Raw genomic sequence first — 17,632 nt, forward strand, 5'->3', positions numbered from 1 at the left:
CATTCCAGATCTGCCTGTGCATCTTATTGAGGCTGCTCCTCAAAATTCAGGCATAAAATACAAAAACTGCCATAGGATGATTCCAAATTCTGAAAGTTATTTTAAAATGTAAGCACTTACTATCAAGAAATTAATACACATACAATTTAATTTAATTGTACAGCTTATAGAACATATGTAAAACTTATTTTTTAAAAAAGGCATTGAGGCCCATAGTGAGAAACATGTTTAATGTTACTTTAATAAACTTCATCTTCTCTCTACTTGTGAGTATTGTGATGACGTAAAACTATTTGGAAATAATGTCTAAATTGGGGAGGTTCATATATGTGGTAGGAAGGCAAAACAATATTTGTAGTACATCAAAGATCATACAGGAAATATAGATTAAATGTCATCCCAGTTTAGTTAAGAACTGAAATTCCTTGGGTGGCAACAAATTTTACTGGGAGAATTCTTTAGCTCTCCAGCATACTGAACCCCATCTAAAACCTCTGTTCAATTCAGTTGCAAAGATTGTCTATCACCAACAGTACCATCAACTCTCTGAGTGTAGGATTCCAGTGGTAGGCGGCAAAGAAGAGGGCACATGCTAAAGACTATGTTGTGGATTGGATGCCCCCGCAACTTCACTGAACCTTAAATCCCCACCATACCTGTTGAGGGTGGAAAATCCTATTATGGTAATTGAAAGGTGGAGTCTTGAAGAGGTGATTAGATTGTAGGACCATACCATGGTGAATGGATTAAAAATGGTGGTCAGGGGCATGTTCTGATGGCTTTAAAAGGAGGGTGAATGAGTAGGTTGGTCTCTTGCACTCTCTGCTCTGCCGTTTTCTGCCATATGAGACCCCTGTCCTGCTATAAAGCCACCACCAAGGAAGACCGTCACCAGATGTGTTCCCTTGACTTTGGACTTCCCAGCCTCTGAAACTGTAAGCAATAAATTTTGTTTTCTTTATAAATCACTCAGTTTTAGTTATCTTGTTATAAGCAACAGAAATGAACTAATACAGATTAGTAAACCTAGAAAACAAAATGAAAGGGTAAAGTACATTTTTTAAAAAATGGAGATGAATGGAGAGGTGGACATGGAACAAGAAGTGACTAAATTTCAAGTGGCTTGTTAGGAGACTCACAATCTATAAAAACAAGTTCATTTAAAAGCAAGATCATCTTCCAGTTGACAAAATCTCTTCATTCTTTCACACTGCTTTTGTTCAGAACCTTATCAGTGGCCTAGCACTAAATTGTGGCTTGAACTTGTGAAATGAAATTGAGTCGCCAAAACTGAAAATGGGCAGAGCAGCCAGGAAGCCAGAAGAAAGGAGCTACACAGAATAGTCACAGATGAGACAAGCCCTGGTGTAATTTTACTGATTCATCATCAGGTAATTCTCAGGGAAGCAGGACACTCACAGACAGTATAAAGGGAAAGGAGGCTGTCCAATTTAGGTGGCATTGAAAAACGAGCCCAAGAAAGAGACTTGGATTCAGGTAACTGTTTTGGGAAGTGATCCCAAGGTCTGAAAGGGAAGATCAGGGAGAGTAAGACAAGAATGGAGAAAGAGACAAGGAAGGTAGCTATGTGGTTATCCAGAGCTCAAGCTCATTTCAGTCAAGCTCATTTCAATCAGACATGTGGTAATGAATATCCAATCAGCCATAAGTTAATTAGCTGTGGTTAAATATCTTAAAGTCGCTCACTGCCTGCTACAACAAGCTTTAAGGCAAAGTGCATTCTGGGTTTCTTTTTTTTTCCCCCTGAGAAGAGATTGAGTAGGTCTGTATTTACATATCTTTTTCTGTTTTCTAATTACTACCTTAACTTTCTATTTGCATACAGAAATAGCAAGCTGCTTTTTATGAGTAACATCATTGGAAAAGAAATAAACTCATATTTTGGCTTAATCTTTACAAACAAGATTATACAGGGTTCTGCAAAATGGCAGGTCTATAACCCATTTAGATTAGAAAGGCATATGTTCAGTCGTGTTTCATTGTTCGTCACAGCAAAACCTGGTCTTTCAGGTGACATGTTTAAATAATTCTTTCTCAGAATGTAAAGGCAACTGAGCAACTTCTCTAAAATGAACATAGTTCTCCCAACAAACTCTCGTGATTCTTCCCTAGGTCCACTATTCAGTTGAAATCTTTCCTCTAATGTCTTCTTATTGGACATAAATTTTTAGAAAAATAAGTACCACAAAGAATTGTGTATGGACCAGCACCAGACTATTGTTGCCTACTACCAGTCCTTACATTCTTGTCCATCTTCCTCTTGTCCATCCCGAAGCATGACTCTCACAGCCTCTTCCCCTACTCTGCTCAGTTGGGTCAGTTCTTAAGAGCTGATGGTCAACTGACCTCAGCTGCTCATACTTTCTGAGAAGGCATTTTCAGTCTCCATTTCCAAATTTACCTTCATGATTTCCCTTCTGGAGAATGGGAAACTGGGGCACCTATGCACTGATTCCTATCCTCCTCCATGTGTCCTCTTTACTACTTAGGCTAGAATAACATTGGTTGTCAAGATACCTGCCATATCCAGGGTTTTGTAGATTTCTCTGTTCATGGAGCTCTAGCAAATATAGGATGAGGTCTCAGCCAGATGCATTAGCCCCTCCTTGCTGCAGCTCCCTGTGGACATGTGGGCTTTCCTTTAGCTCACCCACACCACCTACCTCAGGCATCTATGAGTATGCTAGTGAGTCCCAGGCCCCCATAAGCTATGCTGAAACAGAGTACGAAGGGGTACACAGAGATCAACTTCCAGGAGGGTAGAGTGAAAACCTGGATGAATGCTTTCAAAAAACACCGTGAAAATAATGGCAAAACAACTAAATCAACCGTTTCAGAACTCTGGAAATCAACCAAAACTACAGATTGAACTGGAAATCACTTATCCCAGAAGAACTAGTAAATATAAGTAAAACAGCAGGGTCTGTTTTTTAAACTTTAAATTTTTAAATTTTTAATTTAGGGCTATTCCCTTTTCTACCCACCTCAGTGGTGCAGCAGCCATAACAGCCAGCAGACTCACAGTTTATGGAGAGAACTGATCTCTTTTGAAGTTGCTTTAAAAGAACGATCCCCAGAGCACATTCAATATTTTTCCCAACTTGAAACATCCTGAGAAATCTATTCTCAGGGCATTGGGTCCATTTTATCTTACTGAGAGCTCATCTTGGCAGGGGTGGAGAGTTTGTAATCTTAAGGCATTACCAAAAATAACAGTAATCTGTTGGCAATACCATAGCTGCCTAAGGCTGTAATTTCAGTTGTAGTAAATAAGAGCCTGGCCAAGAATTTAAGAGCAAATTCTGGAAAACTAGACAGCCATAGGAAACTGTGAAAAACCCAGACATATTTCTGAGGATTGGATAACACATCGTACACCTGAAGGAAGGAGTTACTCTCCTCTGGATGATATTAAGATCCCGTGCAAGGAAAATAAAAGACTGAAGGTTGAAGACATGACTTCTCACATAGAAACTATATGACAAGAGGTCAATACATCAGTAAGGTAAAATAATTATAAACATATGTGCATCTAACAATAATTATAAATATATGTGCATCTAACAGTCTTTGCATTTATTTTTAGGCTCTGTATAAATGCAAAGAGCTTCAAAATAAATGCAAATGCTGACAGAAACAAAGGAGGAAAAGATAATAATATTTGGAAACTTCACTACTCCAATTTCAAAACATATAGAACATCTCTGCAGAAGATCAACAAGAAAATAGAAGACTTGAACAATACTATAAGCTAACTGGACAGAACAGACATTAATAGAACACTCCACCCAATAAGAGCAAAATACATTCTTCTGAAGCACACGTGTAACATTCTCTCAAATATTCCAAATGCTAGGCCATAAAATATGACTAAATAAATTTAAAAGGATTGAAAATAATACAAAGTATGATATCCAAGCACAATGGAGTTAAATCAGAAATCAACAACTGAAAAAAATTTAGGAAATTCACAAATATGTAAAAATTAAACACACACATAGATAATCAATGGGTCAAGAAGAAATCACAATGGAAATTAGAAATACGTTCAGATAAATGAAAATAAAAACACAACATAAGAGCAACCATATGTCAGCAAATTAGATAAAATTTGTGGAAAAATTTCTGGAAAGACACAAACTACCAAAATTGACTCAATAAGAAATAGATAATCTGAATAGCCATAAAAGTGTGTATACTAATAAAACAAGAAAGATCTCAAATCAATAACCTAATCTTTCACTTAAGAATTTAGAAATACAAGAACAAACTAAACAAAAATGATCAGAAGGAAGAAAATAAAGACTAGAGTGGAAATAAATAAAATAGAGAATAACAAAAGAGCAAATATCATGAAACTATGAGTTTCTTCTTTGAAAGAACAATATAATTGACGAAACTTTACCTAGACTTATCTCAATAATAAAAAGATAAGACTAAAATTACTAAAATCAAGAGTGAAAGAGAGGATATCACTATGAGCCTTGCAGAAGTAATGGATCAAACGAGAATTCTATAAGCAATTGAATATTGACAAATCAGATAAATTAAATGCAACAGAAAACAGATAATCTAAATAGACATATAACAAATAAAGAGATTTAGTAATCAGAAAACTTCCCATAAAGAAAATCCTAGACCCAGGTAGCTTCACTATTGAATTTTACCAAACATTTAAAGACGAGTTCATGTTTATCCTTCACAAAATCTTCCAAAAAATAGAAGCAGAAGAAATACTCCCAACTCATTCTACAAGGCCAGTATTACCCTGGTTCCAAAACCACACAAAAATATCCCATCTAAAAAAAAAAAAATACTACATTGCAATATCCCTCATGAATATAAACACAAAATTCTCAAGAAAACATTAGCAAACCAAATATGGAAATATATAAAATGGATACACTATGACCAAATGATATTTATACCAGGTATGCAAGGCTCACTTAACATCTGAAAAATCAATAAATTATAATACACATTAATAGAATAAAGGACAAAAACCACATAAATATCTCAATAGACACAGAAAAAGCAGACAAACCCAATATCCTTTCATGATAAAAACAATCAAGAAACTAGGAATAGAAGGAAACTTTTTCAACCTGATGAGGGGCATCTGAAAAAAAAATCACAGCTAACATAATATTTAATGGTGAAAGAGGAAATGCTTTCTTCCTGTGATCAGGAACAATACAAGGATATCTCCTCTCATTACTTCTATTCAACATTATACGAGACTTTGTAGCCATGGCAATTAGGCAAGAAAAAGAAATAAAAACATCCAGATTTGGAAAGAAAGATGTACTACTACTGTATTTCTATTTGTAGATGACATTATCTTGTAAGTAGAAAATCTTTAGGAGTCCACTAAAACACTATTATAACTAATAAACAAGCTCAGCATATTTGCCAAATACAAGATCAGTCTGACCCAGCAATTTTACTCCTAGTAATATATCTAAAAGAAACAAAAACATGTCCACAAAAAAAGTTGTACATAAATGATTATAGCAGCATTATTCATAACAATCAAAAAGTGGAAACAACCCAATGTCCATTCAATGAGAAATGGATAAACAAAATGGTATATACATACAGTGGAATATTATTTGACAATAAAAAGAATGAAGTACTAATACATGCTACAATATGGATGAGCCTTGAAAACATTAAATTAAGTGAAAAAGATAGTCACATCATATATTCCACTTACATGAAATGTCCAGAATAGGAAAATCTATAGAGACAGAATATAGATTGGTGCCTGACTGAGGCTGGTAGAAGAAATGAGGAATGACTACTAATGGGCTCAGGGTTTCTTTTTAGGGTGAAAACAATGTCCTAAAATTAGATGACAATTATAGTTGCACAACTATGTAACAATATTAAAAACCATTGAACTGTACATTTTAAAAGTGTGAATTTTATGTTGTGTGAATTTTCTGTTATGTGAATTATAATTCAGTGAAGCTATTTTTTAAAATTCTGTATAATCAACATCAATGTCTTCTCAACCTTTTAAAATCATTATTGTACCATAAGAAACATTTTTAGGCATTTCTCCTAATTATCCCTCAGTAAAATTTTAGCACTATATGTATACTGTGTACTTGTTTATGTATATCTGTGCTTAATACATAGAAAGAGTAAGATTTGTTGCTCCCCAAGAACCAATTTTTACCATCTTGGGGGTGATGTCATTCTATTGAGAATGCATGACCTAGATTTAAGACATGCCAAAATATTTTTTCTTCCCTACAACTCACTGCTTAAGGCCCAATTGTGTTTCTGACAAAGAAAGATAGCACTAGATTAAAAGTTTGACTGAATTATTGAATTGGATGATGGATCTCCAGCAGTGCACTCTGAAGCTTGCATACCTCCCATTTTACATGACTTTCTTTTTTTTGTTGTTTTGTTTTTGTGTGTGTGCATGTGACCGGTAAGGGGATCACAACCCTCCTGCGCTCAGCCAGTGAGCGCACTGGCCATCCCCATACAGGATCCGAACCCGCGCTGCGCTCCCAGCGCCGCACTCTCCCGAGTGAGCCACGGGGTCGGCCCTTTACATGACTTTCTAAATAGCCTCCTGCACTTCACATCTTAGAATGGTTTATATCATTTATTTCTGATCGACTATGAGACAGGTTGAAGGGCTAACAGAGGTACTGCACAAAAGAGTGTGAAGTATGGAAGAAAAACTGTAAACAGAAGTTTCCTAGTTTGATTGGCTTAAGGTCCAGAATCTACTCTTACTACCAGATGGGACCAATACAGGTTCTGTCATGACGTCTCCCTCATAAATGGCCACCTCATTGTTGGTTAATGACTGTGACCTTGTTCTTCTCGACCTTCTAGAATAAACATACAATGTTTCTTCCATCACTCTTCTGCATAATGCCCATCAACCATAAAGACAAAAAAAGGATACTGATACTGAAACCACTTGCTGCATTTTGAAGTGTCCTCAATGGAGAGGATACAGACATCTTTGAAAATATTCCTGCGGGCAAAAGTGTGAGAATCTATCCAACAGGAAATAGCAAAATCTCTGAGGTTCTCCCTACATGCATGATTCACCTACTATATCTTGGGGCGAGGAGTGGTACAAGTAGTCCTAATAGTAGAAGCACCTTGTGGAAGCTACTCCAGATAGATTTCAATTAAGGTTTTACTCAAAGAGAAGGTGGTCCTATTAGCTGGGCTAAGCATGCTCCAATGTGATTTGGGGGAGAAGGGGATTTAGAACACCAAAAACCGTGTAAACCATGTCAGGTACCTGAAATATTCATATCATGACTCTATCTCTGCATCTTCTATTTTATATTTGCAGTACCTGGGGGATTCCTTGCACGAGATAATTAGTGCAATCTTTTAGGTTTGGCCATGTTGTGATGAACTAATTTCATTGCCTCTATTCCTCAAAGTGATCCTACAGATAGATGGTATCTCTATTTTAGTTTAATCAAATCATTTGAAGTTGAGCTATATTTATTAAGTGACCAAGAATAAATCATGAATTCAAACTAGATGCAGGTCTAACTCTAAATTCTTCCTACTTTGTTTTAATGCCAGTATCACCTAAATTTTTCATAGGATGTAGACATACGGTGATACCATGGGCAAAAGACAGAGAGCTTGGCCTCATGATTGTATTATCCAAGCCTGGTCTGGAATGAGGGTTTCATCTCGTTTGTGTCTGAAGGAGAAATAATTAATGAAAGACAAAGGTCCTCCGATTTTTGTTCGACAGATAGGGTAGATTACACACTACATAATCTTTAATTGCAAGCTACTACATGTAGTAGTTTCACAGCCTTAATCATGGGAAGGGGTAAAGGGACATTAAGACAGGTAGGAGGGCAAGTAAATGAAAGTGGCATTATTGAGCCATCTTGGTTTCTTTCAAAGTGGATGAACATTTCTCATATTAATTCTGTCATTTTGGCTACTTTCTCCTTGCCCTAACTACGGTGCTTAAAAATTCTCTTGTGCTGAAGATGTACATTCTGATGCTAACTCAAGGTTATCATTTCCTTTATTTTCTTTATAATCTTCCACAAATATCTTTTAAAAATCCCAAAATTAAAGTTATTATAATTCATTTCATGATGGTACTTTCATCACTCACGATAAAAATTTGATCCTGAGACAGTAATTCTGAAAATAGTACACAGCCAAGTGTTTTTTTAGTAACGTCTTAGCCACTAAGACAAATATCTGAGAATTATAGGAGAGCCATTGTCAATCTACACGTGAAATGAGCATCATAGGATTTGACCTTGAGCTACCATTCCTATTTTTTCTTATTATCAAGGCCCCACTCATTCCTCAAATATCTTGCCAGGCTGGCCCCCTCCTTCCCTGCTTCCTTCCTGCTATCTCCCATATATTTTCCTTGAGCTCTTATTGAAGGCCATTGGTCAGGTTCTTCTTTCAAGATACAAATGTCCCTGACTGGGGCTATTCTCCAGGTACCAGAGCAATCCTTGTGGTTTCTCACCCATGTTCGGTTTGTAGCTATTCCTGTCCTGGGAAGCCATAAGAGAGAAACTTTCCATCAGCTTCAGTAGGGGAACAGCTTACTCCAGTGTATATTTGCATAGGACTACGGACAGGTTAGTTACCTTCAGATCCTTCTAGATAATGTCTCCACCCATAGGGTTAAAGAGCTTCTGTTGCAGTATTTCTACTTCACACTGACCCTCCCCCCTCACCCTGGCCAGGATTGAGAGAAAGGAGAGCCCTGGTATTGACGACCCATCCCGGCTCCCAAAACCATGGCTGCTTCATCCAGCCATCCGGATGTGTGCACAGATCTCAGTACCAATTCCTCACTTCCAAAGAGAAGTACAAGGCCTCGGCCATCCAGTCACCACAGTTATTCTCATTTCTTCTCTGCTCCCTGGTTGCAACCACAGTGGCCTCAGGAGTTACAAACACGACCTTTCTTTACTTTCCCATAACTAAGAACTTAGAATGTAACCCCAGTGCCTAGAAGGGATATAAACCAAGATATGTCTTCCACATTCCTCTCTGCTAAGGAGGGTATGTAAGTGTCCAAACAATTATTACTACAGCACTTCAGCAATTCGGGGCTTATCTATTTTCTCTAGGATCATGTATGGTAGAATATGGTGCCATGATAAAGGACCACATAAGAACTAATAAGAAGGTGTGATTCATATTTGTTTGATGAAACTTCAAGTCATTCCATAAGCAGAGACCTCCAGATCCTAAGAAAAACAATGGGGTTTTGAACACAAGGTATTTTCCAAGATTTGGGTAACGGAGTCCTAGCTCACAATGTCTTCTCTTCTGGAGTGCTCTCATTATGCCCTGAATGATGCCTGACTGGCCCTAGGAGAATCCAGATTCATGCCATGATTCAGTGGCAAAGCTCTACTCATGAAAAGTGGAAATGGGGACATTTTCCCGCCTCCCATTTTTTAATATTTTGAATTCTCCTGACTTACAAGTACTGAATTGGTATTGAATTGAACACTACATGAGTCAGTCATTCTATAAATGTTATCTCCTTTTATCTTCATGGTTCTCATTGTTAGATGGCATCTCTGGTTTTTCTCAAAACACTTAATGACTTTTTATTTTAAAAGACCACTTTTGTTTTACTTCTCCCATTAACCATCTGGGTGAACTCCTAGCTCTGCACCTCTGAGTTTCTTCCCGTTATTTCCTAGTACATTATCCAAATATACAGCAACCTTCCAATCTGAAGTCATGTTAGAGGCTACTAATTAGATATTGGGACATGCTGTGTATTCAAATTTTCCCTGCATGATCTAAAAGACCCTCTTCGATTTCCTATTTGCAAAAGTTGTTATAAGCTCCCTAGAAACTATTCCATCAAAAGTTTGACTTCCTAAAGCTGGTATAGTAGGTCAAAGATAAGGCAGTAGAGACAGCTCCCTTCATCTCTCTACCAGTTACTGTTCATAGATTATTCCAACTATAAAATTAAGGAAAAGACTCAAACAAGGTTGGGAATTTTCCTCCCCAAAATGAATAGTCATATTATTTGTCTCCTAATAGCTTAGAAATAAAAAGGTGAGCAAGAAAAAATTTATTATATTATTTCCTAGCTTGGTGTGTGGCCAAAAATATGATAGATTTAATTACAAGAAAAAGTCTTCATATGACAGTTATTATGTCATATCCTCAGAATTATTACAAAACTCAATTTTGTTTTTATGTCTTTACTATATTCTGGATTTCTTCAATTATGACAGGCATAATGAAGTTTTCTACTATAAATATATTTGTATCAAGCTCTTCCATTTCAAACAATTATTTGCTTCATATGCACACGTTTTATAATATAGGTTTATGACTTCTTGAGTCATGCTATCATTAATGTACTTTATCTGACACATTTCTATTATAATATTGCCAATACTGTTATAACTTTTCCCAGCTTTACTGAACTATAATAGACAACCGAAAATTGCATATATTTATAGTACACAATGTGATGTTTTGATATATGTATACATTGTGAAATAATTACCATAGTCAAGCTAATTAACATTTCCATTACCTCATATGTTTACCGTTTTTGTGTGTGTGGTGATAACATTTAACATTTAGGGCCGGCCTGTTGCTCACTTGGGAGAGTGTGGTGCTGGTAACACCAAGGCTGCGGGTTCGGATCCCTATATAGGGATGGCCAGTGAGCTCACCTGGGAGATCGTGATGCCGACAACACCAAGTCAAGGGTTAAGATCCCCTTACCAGTCATCTTTGAAAAACAAACAAACAAACAAAAAAACATTTACTCTCTTAGCAAATTTCAAGTATACAACAGAGTATGTATTATTACAAATAGTCCTCATGCTATACATTAGATCTCCAAAATTATTCATCCTCCATAACTGAAACTTTTTACTATTTGACCCACATCTCCCCACTTTCCCTACCCCCCAGTCCCTGGCAAACACCATTCTATTCTCTAATTCTATGAGATACTTTTACAGATTCCAAATATAAGAGAGATTATGCAGTATTTGTCTTTCAGTGCCTGGATTATTTTACTTCACATAGTATCCTCAGGTTCATTCACATTGTCACCAAAAACAGAATTTTCTTCTTTTTTAAGGATGAACAATATTTAATATATCACATTTTATTTATCCACTTATCATCAATGAACACTTAGGTTGATTCCATATTTTGGCTATTGTGACTAATACTGCAATGAACACTGCTTTATTTTTATTTGCATTAATCCCTTGACCCATGCCTTTATTCTTAACCTTTATCACTTGGTTTAAGTATTTCTTGTAGAAAGTATATAACTGGATTTTATTTTCTTAAGTCAGCCTAGCAATCTATACTTAAAAAGGAGAACTCAGTCTAGCATATTCAGTATAATAACTTAATTTCTTTCACCTTTACTTTACATTCTTTTTTCCAATATTTTTCTGTTTTTTTTCAATTTTCTATTTATTACATACATTTCCATTTCATTAATACTTACCATATCTTTATTCTCTCAATAAGTTATTTATACAAAAATAAAAATAACCTGGTAGAACAAATAGTTGCTACCCAAACCCAGTAAGACCCACAGAACTTTTTTATTTTCCTCACCCTTTCTCTCCGCTGTCTCTCCCCATGAGAAATTTGAATGCTTTTATTTTACCTTCCCATTGTAGCCATCTTCCTTCAATCCCCATTGACAATCTCTAGATTTTGCTGAGATAGTTTATTAATATTTATGCATAGTCTACAGGAATTATAGTTTTTCCTTATTTAGCATTTATGTTATGTATTCCCAGAAATTCTAGTATCTATTTGGATTTAATTATATTGCAAGTGTTATTATTCACCATATTCCTCTATGCATTTTCCCCATCTTTGTTCCTTTTTGCTCAGTGGTTTGGAGATTATTCTCAAATATGTTCTTCAGATCTAGTAAATGTGTGATATCAATGAATATCCCTGAATTCTGAGATTATAACTTCCTTTTTTTTTTTCTGAGATAAAGGAACTGCAAGACAGGTCCTATATGAAGCTACGATATTCTGTTGTCAGTCTGAAAGCTAGGAGAAAGAGACACTGAATCTATAATATTGTCATCTGTTAATTTTTTTTCTTTGTGAGTTACTTGGTTTTTCTACTTAGAACCTTTTGAGATTTTCTTTTGTTCTTGGGGTTCAGAAAAGGTTTATTAAAATGTGCCTAAGTGGATCTTTTATCATCCTGGAATATAATGAGTTCTTTCAATCTTCAAATCAATTCAGTCTTGATTTCATGGAAAATTTCTTCTATTTAATAACTACCTCTCTTCCATATCAATAGTACATATTCATCTACCCCTAACTGGGACTTCTATTACTTATAAGTTAGTTTCCTGGGAATATATAGATATACCCACACACACACATATCTATACACACATACATATATATATACACACACATGTCTTTCAAGTCTCTTATTTTTGTCTCAAAATATCTATCTCTTTATAATTTTACCTTGTACTTTAAAAAATTCTTCTGAGATCAAATTTAATGGCCTAGAAGATTAATAACCATCTTATTCATTCATCTATTCAAGAGTTTAGATAAAAAATCATAGCTTCAATCTCTAGAAAATGTCTTTGTTGCTCTTGAATTTCTTTGATTAAAAATAATAGCACTTAAGTTGTCATATGTCTCCTCTGGTAGCATTATTTCACCAGAGTTTTGTTCTGTTTGGTATATCAGGCCATATGGCAGCATGAAGGTACATTCTAACCTACCTCCAGGAAAGAATTTGTATCGGTTGAAGGAATTTCTTTAGGGTCTACGGCAGCATTCAAGTCAAAGCCACACTCTTCCTGGGAAACTTCAGGTAATGACTGAGCATGGCAAAAGTACCAGACCCAAGACATTTTTTCCTCTAGCAAGGGGCTTTTCTATAAGAACCTTAGTTTTGGCTGTCCCAGTCAAGGAGGGCAGTCTCAGAGCTGCATCGTAGTTAGAGGCTCTTCCTTTTCAGTGTTCTTTCCTTTGCTCTCTCCTTTCACAGGTGTGAGAACTTCATCGTGGTGTGAAATATTTTCCTTCCTGCTACTGCTTTCTCTCCCTTTATCTCTTACAATAAAACTCTTGCACTTCTAACTCCATCTTAGCATATGCTTCCCAGAAGACCAGAACTAACACAGTTGGTATTAGGAGTAGTCCGAGAAAGCAGGGGATAAGACAGGCGTTTGAGAGTAGATCATTCATTGCCAGATTGGCAAAGATGACCCCAACCTGAGTGGAATGTAAGGCATGAATAATCTCTGGTATAAGATGGCAGCCTTATTACTAAAGACTCCACTAGTGGTCACTTGAGAAAATACCATGGCTGGGAGAACACCCTGGTTGGTGCTACAATTCAGGCTTTTGTCTTTGTGTGCATTGCTCCCTAGACCTTTGGAATTAGCTATATACACCTTCAAATATGTCTTGATACCCTATAGAGAAAAATGAGAAAATAAGGGTTGTTAATAAACAGTTAAAGTCTAAATGTGAGAGCAGGAAGATCCCTCTCTTAATTTTCTCTTGCAGTGAAAGAGTGGACACAGGAGAGGAACAAACTAAAGATGTGATAGTTAGGGTTGCTGACTTCAAAGATGAGTGAACTCTTAGCCAAGGTAGATCTGTTATGTTAAGGTTAAGGCCCTGGTTGAGAAAACCTAAAAACCTGACACATAGGATAGGCATATCTGGGTGGATACCCTGAGAACTGTGGCTCTGCAAACTTCCCTAGACCCTCAGAGCCTTCAGAGCTAGTCCAACCCTCCTTTTTGGAGCTAATCCTCACCCACATGCCCACTCTGTGGGGAAGTACTGTATAATTCTCCCTTACACAAGGTGACAGCAGCTCCCATCAAAAATTTCCCCCACACATATAACTAGGGTTGTCCCATTATAACATGGTTGGGAATACCTAGGACACAGGGAAGCAGTATATTACAACCATAGGAGGTTGCAAGAATTAGTCAGTATGTGCTAGCCAAGCAAGTTCCCATAGGATTGGATTTTCAGAGTTCTTGATGAAGAAGACTGGAATCTAAAACTGGATAAGCAATAATTGGTTTATTTGAGTGCACAAGATTTAGCAGTCTCCCCTCATCCCAGAGGATAAGGTAAACTCACTGGTAAAGTGCACTTAGAAGCCTAGAGAAGATGATTTTCAATACTGAGCAAAGTTGAAATGCCTGAATTGCCATGGTATATTATGGAGTACCTCATTATTTCCTGGCAAGAATTAATCTTGAAAATGACTGAATACCATTGCACACTTAGCCGAGTAGAAACCATAATTGTGGCTGCTGTGCTGGAGATAGTATTTTTGCTAGAGATTAATGGGTAAATTATATGCAGCCATTGATTATGTGAATGTATGTTATTTTTCCTATCTAATTCATGAAAGAGTATCAAAAACAGATCTGGGCAATACATCATTCACATGAAACAGACAATAAAATACATTTATAAACTACAATTCTCCCTCACTGTCATACTACAATAATATGAAATCGGAACCATATGGACATGTGAAGAACATCATCTTGACCCATTATATTCATATCAACAAACTGATGAGGCAGGATGTATAAGAGGTGACGCACTGGAGGCCTTGGTAAAAACCATGTTCTCTGGAAGGCATGAGAAGAACCCTTCCAAGATTTTTTATTTTAATATAGTATCTATGGATTTAGGGGTCAGGGATGTGCCTGGATATCTCCAAAGTAGAACATAAATTGCTGCATCTTGCATGCTCTGTTACAAAGAAGGAGCACCATGCCTGGCCAGCCTCTCCAGGTTCTGGGGGCAGCATATCCCTCACCTGAGATGCTAGTCTGGCCTACAACTGATGACACAAAAGGCTGCCTGATTTAAATAAGACCTACAGCAGAAATGTGCTCTTATGCAAATCTAGACTACAATGCAAGCAGCTTTACCTCCTCAGTCAGAGGACTCAGCAGAACTGGTGGTGTCAATGGTAGGAAATTATTCATTGTAGAGTTTGTGGAAAGCCCCTGGAATTCTGAAGCAAGGCTATGTCACCTGAAGGAGAAAATTCATGCCTTCAAAAAACAGTTCCTGGCATATTACTGGGGCCTGGTAGAGATAGAATGCTTAATCATGAAATACCAAGTGACCATTTGTCTCATCGGTTGTGAGCTGGGTTATATCTGGCCCATTAAGTCATGATGGATTGTTTACCAGCTTGTCCAACCTTACAAAATGGAAATGGTATATTTTAAATTGAGCCCTAAAAGGAGGGGTGCTGATGCTGCTTACTTTGCCTTCTAGTCCTGACTCATAGCAAGTGTTGACAGGGATATGGAGCAACAATCACTCTCATACACTGCCCACAGGCAAGTAGAATTGTACAACCACTTTGGTAAGCAGTTTGGCAATTTCATAAAAAGGTTAAACATACACTTCCTACATAATCCAGATATTTCATACCCAGGTATTCATCTAAGATAAATGAGAGCACATGTCCATACAAAGACTTGTATATTAATGTTTATATCAGCTTTATTTATAGTATCTAAAACCTGGAAACAACTCAAATATCCATCAAAAAATATCCAATTTTTAGTGGATGAAAAAACTATGGTATATCCATACAGTGAATACTATTTTGCAATATGAAAGGATAAACTGTTGATATAACAACATGGATAAACCTCAATATAATTATGCTAAATGACAGAAGCCATATTTTTTTAAAAAGTGTATGTTGTATGATTCCATTCTAGAAAGGCAAACTAATGAACAGTGACAAAAAGTAAATCAGTGGGACAGACAGGTTATAAGGTGGCATGAGAAACTTTTATCAATGATGCATATATTCATTATCCTCGTCATGGTGATAATCTCATAGGCATATACAATTTGTCAAAAGTTATTAAATTGCATACGTTAACTATGCAAAGTTTCTTTATTGTATAACAACTATACCTTAATAAAACTGTTAAAAATTAAATATAGCAGAAACCCAGGAAGTGGTGGTAACATACCAGAAAAAGCTTTTTCTTAGCTCTATTGATGCAAACTAACCAAATTCGAAGGTGATGACCACATTCAGGTGCTTATTCTCATAATACCTATTAAGAACTAGATGAATAACCAGTAGTCAAACAAAGGAAATGAGGCTGTTTCATTTACTCCAGCACACCATGCCAAAGTACGTCAAAATACCTCGACTTGGCATGCTAAAACCTCCTCCTCTCCTTTTCTAATAACTCTTCTATCTTATAATGAGAATACACAAAGAAGCTGAGAGAGCAAAATCATACGCTATGGTCCAAGCTTTTTCCCCTGCCACCAGCAGTCTGGGGTTATTTTTATTGCTAAGTAATCAGAGAATTAATCACAGAGCTCTCAGCACACAACTGATCCACTCTGTCAAAGACAGAGTCTAAGCCACAGACTTGCCATATTGAATTTTCTTTTCCAAGTTATAAAACAATTTAATAGAATGGTAAGATACATGTATAAGTAATGGGAAATAAATGTCTTAGCCTTGGTCATCTTCCAATACGCCAATAGCACAATTAGCCCTTTTTAACCAGGGAAGGTATATAATGCAAAGGTGTATTTAATAACCACAATGCCATTCAGAAGTAAACAAAAATTGATCTGAATTGATGCAATTCTATAAATTCTGAAACGTGAGCAAGAAGACAAAGCTGGAGGAACAAAGCATCACACTGCCTGACTTCAAGCTGCATGAAAACAGACACATAGACCAATGGAACAGAGTAGAGAGCTCAGAAATAAGTCCATACATTTAGGGTCAATTGACCTTCAACAAAGGTGCAGGAACACACAATGGGGAAAGTATATTTTCTTCAATAAATGATGTTAACAAAAATGTATATCTGCATAAAGATTGAAATTGGACCCTTATCTCACACTATATACAAAAATCAACTCAAAATGGATTAAACACATAAATGTGAGACCTGAAATTATAAAACTAGTACAAAAAAACAGAGGAAAAGCTTCTTGACATTGGTCTGGACAATGGTTTTTTTGAATATGGCCCCAAAAGCACAGGCAGCAAAAGCAAAAATATGCAAATGGGATTGTATCAAATTGAAAGCTTCTTTACAACAAAGAAAACAATTAACAGAGTGAAAAGACAATCTAAAGAATGGAAGAAAATTGTTGCAAACCATACATCTTACAATGGGTTAATATCCAAAAAATATGAGAAACTCCTACAACTCAATAACAAAACAAAACAAAACAAATAACCTGATTAAAGAATGGGCAAAAAGGACCTGAATAGACATTTTTCCAAAAAGACATACAAATAGCCATCCGGTATATGAAAAAAATGCTCAACATCAATAACCACCAGGAAAATGCAAACTCAAACCACAAGGAGATATCACCTCATACCTCTTAAGGTGACTATTATCAAAAAAACAAAAGATAAATGTTGGCAAGGATGTGGAAAAAAGGGAATCCCGGATAGGTGGGAAGGGAAATTGGTACAGCCTCTATGGAAACAGTATGGCAGTTCCTCAAAAAATTTTAAAAAGAATTACTATATAATCCATCAGTTCCACTTCTGGGTATTTATCCATATG

The sequence above is a fragment of the Cynocephalus volans genome, chromosome 3 (genome assembly GCF_027409185.1).
Source record: "Cynocephalus volans isolate mCynVol1 chromosome 3, mCynVol1.pri, whole genome shotgun sequence".
Lineage (NCBI taxonomy): Eukaryota > Metazoa > Chordata > Mammalia > Dermoptera > Cynocephalidae > Cynocephalus > Cynocephalus volans.